Raw genomic sequence first — 8,595 nt, forward strand, 5'->3', positions numbered from 1 at the left:
TCATGATGTATTATCTTTTTGATGTGTTGCTGGATTCTGTTGGCTAGGATTTTGGTAAGAATTTTTGCATCTAAGTTCATGAGGGATATTGGTCTATAATTTTGTTTCTTAGTGATGTCCTTCCCTTGTTTTGGTGGAAGGTTATGTATGCTTGCTTCATAAAATGTATTAGGAAGTTTTCCATCCTCCTGTATATTCTGGAATAATTTGAGTAGAATTGGTGACAACTCTTCCTGAATGTCTGGTATAACTCACTAATGAAGCCATCTGGGCATGGACTTCTTTTGGTTGGGAGTTTTTTGATGACTTGATCAATTTCTTCTATGATGAGTCTGTTTAAGTCTTCAACTTCACTCTTTGTGAGTTTAGGTAGGTTGTGTTTTTCTAAAAATGTATCTATCCTAAGTTTTCAAATTTGTTGGAGTACAACTCTTCATAGTATTCTGTTATTAACCTTTTGATTTCCTTTCGTTCCGTTGTGACATCGCCCATGTGGTTTCTAATGCATGTTATTTGTGTCTTCTCCCTCTTTTCTTTAGTTAGGTTTGCCAATGGTTTGTCAATTTTATTAATCCTTTCAAAGAACCAGCTTCTTGTCCAGTTGATTCTTTCTATAGTTTTTCTATCTCATTTATTTCTGCTCTGATCTTTACTATTTCTTTTCTCTTGGTGACTGTAGGTTCCCTCTGTTGGTCTGTTTCTAGTTGCTGGAGATGTTGTGTTAATGTATTAATTTTGATTCTTTCTTCTTTTTGAATGTGTGCATTTAATGCAATAAATTGTCCTCTCAGTACCACTTTTGCCGTGTCCCAAAGATTTTGGTATGTTGTGTTTTCATTCTCATTTGTTTCTAGGAGCTTTCTGAGTTCACAATTAATTTATTCTATTATCCAGTCGCTCTTCAGCACGGTGTTATTCAGTCTCCATGTATTTAACTTTATTTCCTTGGTCTTCTTATTGTTGATATCTAATTTTATGGCATTGTGGTCTGAAAGATGCTTTGTAGTATTTTGATGTTTGTAAATTTATGGAGGCTTGCCTTGTGACCTAACACATGGTCAACTCTGGAGAATGTCCCATGTGCAGTGGAAAAGAATGTATATTGTACTGTTGTTGGGTTGAATGCTCTGTATATGTCTATGAGGTCAAGTTGGTTGATAGTGCTGTTTAGTTCCCCTGTAGCTTTGTTGAGTTTCTTTCTGGTTGTTCTATCCCTTTTTGAATGTGGCATATTAAAATCCCCCATTATAATTGTAGATTTGTCTATTTCTTTCTTAAATTTTAGTAGGGGTTGCTTTACATATCTTGGTGCTTTTTCATTTGCAACGTAGATGTTAATTATGGTTATGTTATCTTGCTCAATTGACCCTTTAATCATGAGATAGTGTCCTTCCTTATCTCTTATGGTGGTTTTTGCCTTAAAGTTTATTTTACCAGAGATTAATATTGCCACTCATGCTTGTTTTTTATTGCTGTTAGTTTGGTATATTTTTTTTCCATCCTTTAACTTTTAGTCTGTTTTTGTCTTTGTTTGGAAGGTGTGTCTCTATCTTGCAGGCAGCATATTGAAGGGTCTTGTTTTGTTATCCATTCAGCCACTCTCTGTCTCTTCACTGGTGCATTTAATCCATTGACATTCAGTGTAATTATCGATAGGTATGGATTAACTGCTGTCATTATGTTAGTTTTTTGTGGTGCCGTTTGTTCCTTTGTTCTGCATGCCTTCTTATGTTGCATTCATGTTTTTTTGTGCTATTTCTTGTCGGTTTCTTCTTTGTTTCAATGTTTCCTTGTTCTGCTTGGGTCTTCATTTTCATGGTAAATTGTGAAGTATTAATTTTCTTTGGGGTTACCCTATAGTCTGTTAAGTTTTCCCTGAGTTTAAGACAGTCTATTGTATCCTGCCATCTACTCGACCTCCTCACCACCTGGATCTCTGTTCCTATATTTTTCTTTTCTTTAATATTGTTAATGTTTTTAGCTTTGGTTGGCCTCACAGGTCCTCTGAATTCATTGCTGTAATTTTGTTCCATTCTGAATTCTGCTATCCATCGACCGAGTTCCAGGTGGTGTTGCCACCTGTTGATTGGTGACAGAAACCACCAATCAAAAGTAAAAATAAAATTGTGATGGACACTGTCCACTGACCTTTGCTGTGCAAAGGGTCCCACCCAGGTAAACTATGGGGCAGGTTCCCAGGGTCGAAACGTCATAAGAAGCAGCCTGCGGGTTTCCTGTCTGTGCCATTGGAAAACTGTGAGTGCAATGCTGAACCCTTTTGGGGGTGTGCTCCCACCTGCCTGAAGGCATCTGGGCTGTGCAGTAAGGATGCAATCAGGGTGAAGATGAGAGATATGTGAAAAATGAAAAGTGAACGATGAAAAATTAGTCACACTTGTCCCTTCATATGCACTGCTCTGCGGTGGCTTCTAGAACTGGGTCGCTGCCTCCACTTGGCTCTCCATTGTCTTTTAATTCAATTGTCCACTAACTTTCTGTAGGCCCCTGTATGGGCATATAGACGAATGCACAAGAAAGAAACCAAAACCAAGCCCAGTGTCATTGAGTGAATTCCAGCTCATCATGACCCTAGAGATCAGAGTAGGGCAGCCTTTTGTGGTTCTTGAGACATCAAATATTTACAGGAGCAGCCAGCTTGCTCTTTCTCCTGTAGAACGGCTGATAGTTTTGAGCTGCTGACACTATGGTCAACAGAGCAGTACATAACAGGCCACTACCAGAACGCCTTGCACAAAGAATGTTGTTGTTAAGTACTATCAAGTCAGTTCTGATTCATAGCAACCTTGTATAGGGTTTCCGAGGAGTGGCTAGTAAGCTTGAAGTGCCTACTTTGAGGTTCCAACCAATGTTGCAGACCAGTGCATTAGCCCACAGTGCCACACCAGGACACATAAAGAATAGGTAAGAAAAAAATGAAATTGAACAAATTGCAAACCAATCCTGCTGCTATCGAGTTGGTTTTGACTCATAGCAACCCTGTATCGGGTTCCCAAGTCCGTAAATCTTTATGGGAGCAGATAACCTCATCTTTCCTGTGCCAGCTGATGGTGGATTTGAACTGACAATCTTGCAGTTAGCAACTCAATGCCTAACAGAGAACAGGATAACATAAAATACAAAATACATATATAAATACAAATAATCGGTTAGCATTATGTTATGGTATTTTCAAGGCTTGGTTAAATGGTACTGTGATTAGTATGCAGATAACAAATACATTTACCTGCATCAAAAGATACAGATGAAAAAGAAGGAATGAGAAATATATGTAATATAGTGTCAATTTGAACTTTAAAAAACCTGAGCTTGGAAACGTTTTGGAGAAAACTTAACTACAAATAGAAGGAGAAATGACATACATAGTGTTGAAGGAGCAAAGTCTAGCCCTCCCAGCTTGAAGGCAGGTATGGGTGACACCTTCTATCTGACAACCTATAGCCGCCTGTCAGGTGATCTGAAACAGTGATGAAAGCGAAGTCTTCAGTGTCCAAAAATCTGATTAATTTCAATGTTGTTGTGAAGTGCTGTTGAGTTGGTTCTGACTCATTGCGACCCTGTTTAGAGTTTCTGATGAGTAGCTGGTGGGTTTGAAGCATCAACCCTGTTGTTTACAGTCCAGTGCTGATCCTACAGCTCCACACCAGGAGTCCAGTGTTGTTGATGTTGTTAACTGCTGCAAGTCGGTTCCGACTGCTAGTGACTCTGTATAGGGCATCCGAGGAGTGGCTGATGAGTTTGAACCACTGACCTTGTCATTCAAACTTACCTTGTGGCGCAGTGTTTATCCTATAGTATCACCAGGTCTCAGTTTAGAGGGTTTGAATTTTAAGCAATAAGGAAAAGTCTTAATGAATGTTGAATTGAGAGAAACTTTGGAAGAAAGTGAATTTATGTTTATAAATAAGGGAATTCAACTTATAAGTCAACAGTTCCAATGATTCTATTATGGATATTTTTAAGAGGATTAATGCCTAAAACATGTAGGGAAGTCCCTAAGAAATCCAAATGCCTGCTAAGGTGCCATAAATATTTCCAATGACATCAACATAGAAAAGGCAACATAAAAAACAACAAACTTCCTTATCTGTTCAAGTTGCAAGGAGTCTGTATAAAACCTAGACACTGAGTCCAAGAACAGTTCTTAAAGAGATGGATAAAAGTTGGCAACTAGAAAAGAACAGGTTTGACAAGTAGTCAGTATAGATTTTCTGCAATAATTTATAACACATTAATGTTGTGAGCCATAAAGTCAATTCGACTCATAACAACTTCCTACATGACAAAATAGAACTGCCCATAGGGTTTTCTAGTCTCTAATCTTTACCATTATTGAATGACACAGGAAACATCAAAAGAAAGTGGAAAGGATGCACAGATTCACTGTGCCAAAAAGAACTGATCGATATTTAACCATTTCAAGAGGGAGCAAATGATCAAGAACTGATGGTGTTGAAAGAAGAAGTCCACACTGTACTCAATCAAAGCAGCTAAGATTCCAGGAAATGAAAGATTACAAACTGAAATGCCAAGTTTGCAAGACAGCTATGTGACCAACCCATTGTAAGAGATCTATATTTGTACCCATTCCAAAGAGAGGTGATGCAGGACAATAGGGAATTATCAAACAATATCATTAATATTGCATGCAAGTAAAATTTTGATGAAAATAATTTTAAAATGGTTAAAACAGTACATCATCAGGGAGCTGCCAGAAATTCAAGCCAGATTCAGAAGAGGACGTGGAATGAGAGATATCATTGCTGATGTCAGATCGATCTTGGCTGAAAATAGAGAATGTCAGAAAGATACCTTATAGACAGTGCAAAGACATTCAACTGTGTGGATCAAAACAAACTATAGATAACATTTGCGAAGAATGGGAATTCCAGAATGCTTAATTGTGTTCTTATGGAACCTGGATTTACCACAAGACCAAGAAGCAGTCATTCAAACAGAACAAGGGGATGCTGCATGGTTTAAAATCAGGAAAGGTGTGTGTCATGGTTGTGTCCTTGTGCTGAGCAAGTAATCTGAGAAACTGGACTATATGAAGAAGAATGGGGCATCAAGATTGGAGGAAGGCTCATTAACAACCGGTCATAAGCAGATGACACAACCTTGCAGCAAAGAGTACTTGAAGCATTTACTGGTGAGGATCAAAGAAACCAGCCTTCGGTATGGATTGTAATGTAAAGAATGTAAATGTAAAGAAAACAAAGATCCTCACAACTGGACCAAAAAGTAACATTATGATAAAGGGAAAAAAGATTGAAGTTGTCAAAAATCTTATTTTACTTGCATCCACAGTAAACACTCATAGAAGCAGTAGTCAAAAGATAAAAAACACTCACTGCATTTGACAAATCTGTTGCCAAAGATATTTTTGAAGTGTTAAAGAGCACCAGTTCAGTTTGAGGACTAAGATGTCCCTGACCCAAGTCATGGTATTTTCAGTTGACTTATATGCATCTGAAAACTGGACAATGAATAAGAAAGACAGGTAGAAGAATTGATTCATTTAAATATGGTGTTGGTGAGAAATATTGAGAGTACCGGGGACTGCCAGAAGAACAAACAAATCTGCCTTAGAAGCAGTAATACCAAAATGCTCCTTAGAAGTAAAGGTGACGAGACTTCGTTTCTTATACGTTGGGCATATTATCAGGAGGCACAAGTCCCTGTAAACAAACATCATGGTTGGTAAAACCGAGAAAGAATCATTAAAAAAGAGAAAGACCCTCAATGGGATGGATTGACACAGTGGCTGCGACAATGGGTTCAAACAGTGATTGGGAGGATGGCACAGGACCAGGCGATGTTTGGTTCTGTTACACATAAGGTCACTATGAGTTGGAACTAACAGCAAAGTAACAGCAACAATATTGACCAGAGTAAATGGTCAGGCCTTATCTCCTAAGGAGTCTCTGGTGGGTACGGATTGCAGACTTTTCAATGATTAGACAAGAGTTTCATCATTGTGCCATCAAGGCTTCTAATTGGTAGAATTATGATCATGAATATGGGACAGACATGCATAGAAGCCAGTCAGCAGAGGGATGAAAATATTATGGTCTGTAATTAAACTTCATTGAAAGAAGTGTCCTGTGTGATAGCAAGGTGCTGGACTTGATCTGGAAGTGTGAATACACACCCAAAACCTCTATATAGCATTGAAAAGCAATCGAGCTAGATGTGCACCAAAGCAACATAAATAAATCTCAATATTTTGGTGCCAAATGAATAAAGTAAAAATTTGTTAAGTGCCGTCGAGTCAGTTCTCACCCATAGCGACCCTGTGTACGGTTTCCAAGGAGTAGCTGTGAGCTTGAACTGCCAACCTTGCAGTTCAAATGACTTTGCATTAACCCACAGCACCACACCAGAACTCCAAAAGTATGAGAAAAAGAAAACCTCATGCTATGGAGCCAACTCTGCCACATAAAAGACAATGCTTTATAACATCTTGAAAGCCAGAATACAGTGAGCACTTCAACAAAACTTGTTCAGAAACATAGAAACATAGTCATACTGTGGAACATTGTTTGGTACTGTAGGATTATACTAGACCGCTAACCAAAAGGTTGTTGGTTCAATCCCACCACCCACTCCTTAGAAACCCAATACTGGAGTAGCTATGAATTGGAACCAACTTGATGGCACTTAACAGCAACAAGACATACTTGTCATTTGTCTCACTTCATCTCTTTGTAGCTGTTATCTACGCTAACTCCCCTTCTTGAGATATGAATGCTCAGGCACTTTGAAAATAATTTTTTATTCTGAGATGATGTCAAACTTATAGAAAAGTTGTAAGGACAGTACAAGGAACTAACTCACATCTACCTTTTATCTAGATCATCTGGTGTTTACATTATGGTCCATCTACTTTATCCATATTCTGTGTGTATGCCTTTCTTCCTCTTTTTTTTTTTCTCTCTCTGTGTGAATACACACACATGGACTTTTTTTCTAAGCTATTTAAGTAAGCTGGGCATACTAAGTCCTTCTTTAATGTGTTCAAGAACAAAGATGTCAGTTTGAGGACTAAGGTGCACCTGACCCAAGTCATGACATTTTCAAAAGCATCATATGCATGTGAAAGTTGGACAGTGAATAAGGAAGACCATAGAAGAATTGATGCATTTGAGTTATGGTGTTAGAAAGGAACATTAAAAGTACCATGAACTACTAGAAAAACAAACAAATCTGCATTGGAAGAAGTACAGCCAGAATGTTCCTTTTAAGCCAGAATGACATGATTTTTGTCATGAGAAGGACATCATGCTTGGTAAGTAGAGGGTCAACATAAAAGAGGAAGACCTCCAACAAGATGGATTGGCACAGTGGTGGCAGCAATGGGCTGAAGTGTGACAACAATTGTGAGGAAGGCACAGAACCTGGCAGTGTTTCATTCTGTTGTGTGTAGGGCTGTTATTAGAGCTGATTTGACAGCACTGAACAACAATAACCACGAAATATTACAATGTCTATTTTCTGGAGAACAAAGATTCTCTCTCAACAGCAGTAGTAAAACTATCAAAGTCAGGAAATTTAAACTAGACACAATTGTTAAGTGTTATCAAGTCAGTTCCGACTCATAGCGACCCTGAATAAGGTTTCCAAGGAGCAACTGGTGGGTTTGAATGACTGAATTATTATGTAATCTAAAATTCATATATAATTTCCATCTGTTATTCTAATGTCCCTTTTTGCTGGTTTTCTTCCTGAGCAGGATCTAGTCTAGAATTACACATCAGGTATATGCAATAAATGAGTCGTTCATCTTACAACATTGTATCATGAGATCTCCAGCATGGTTACGATCTCCAAGGCCATATTTCCAAGGATCCTTCCTCTTTGTCTCCAACTTCTGTATTCCAATCCCTCGTACTTATCAATGCATCTTGATTGCATGTTTGGTAAATTACACATCACATTTAGCTGCCATATCCTGTTAGTCTTTTTCAATCCAGAAAAGTCCATTAGTCTTTCTTTTCTTAAAATTTACCATGCCATATTTGAGTAAATTCAGGTGTTTGTTTGTTTGTTTGTTTGTTTTGGTAGAAGTTTCCTCAGTTTGGTAGGTTCATGTTTCTTCATGATTCTGCTTGTACATTTTAGGCAAGAACACTACAGAAATTATATAGCCCTCTCAGAATATATTAAATGAGAACTTCCAAAGGTTCAAGCTGGATTCAGAAGATGACATGGAACAGGGAAATCATTGCTTACATCAGCTGGATCTTGGCTGAAAGCAGAGAATACCAGAAAGATGTTTATCTGTGCTTTATTGACTATACAAAGGCTTTCAGTTGTGTGGATCGTGACAAGCTATGGACAGCATTGTGGAGAATTAGTGTTTCAGAACTCTTAATTGTGCTCATGAGGAATTTGTACATAAGCCAAGAGGCAGTTGTTCGAAGAGAACAAGGAAATACCAAATGGTTTAAAATTAGGAGAGTGTGTGTCAAGGTTGTATTGTTTCACCATACATATTCAATCTGTATGCTGAGCAAATAATTCAATAAACTAGATTATATTAAGAAAAACATGGCATCAGTCTGGAAGGAAGAC

This window comes from Chrysochloris asiatica, unplaced genomic scaffold (assembly GCF_000296735.1).
Source record: "Chrysochloris asiatica unplaced genomic scaffold, ChrAsi1.0 scaffold00003, whole genome shotgun sequence".
Classification (NCBI taxonomy): Eukaryota; Metazoa; Chordata; class Mammalia; order Afrosoricida; family Chrysochloridae; genus Chrysochloris; species Chrysochloris asiatica.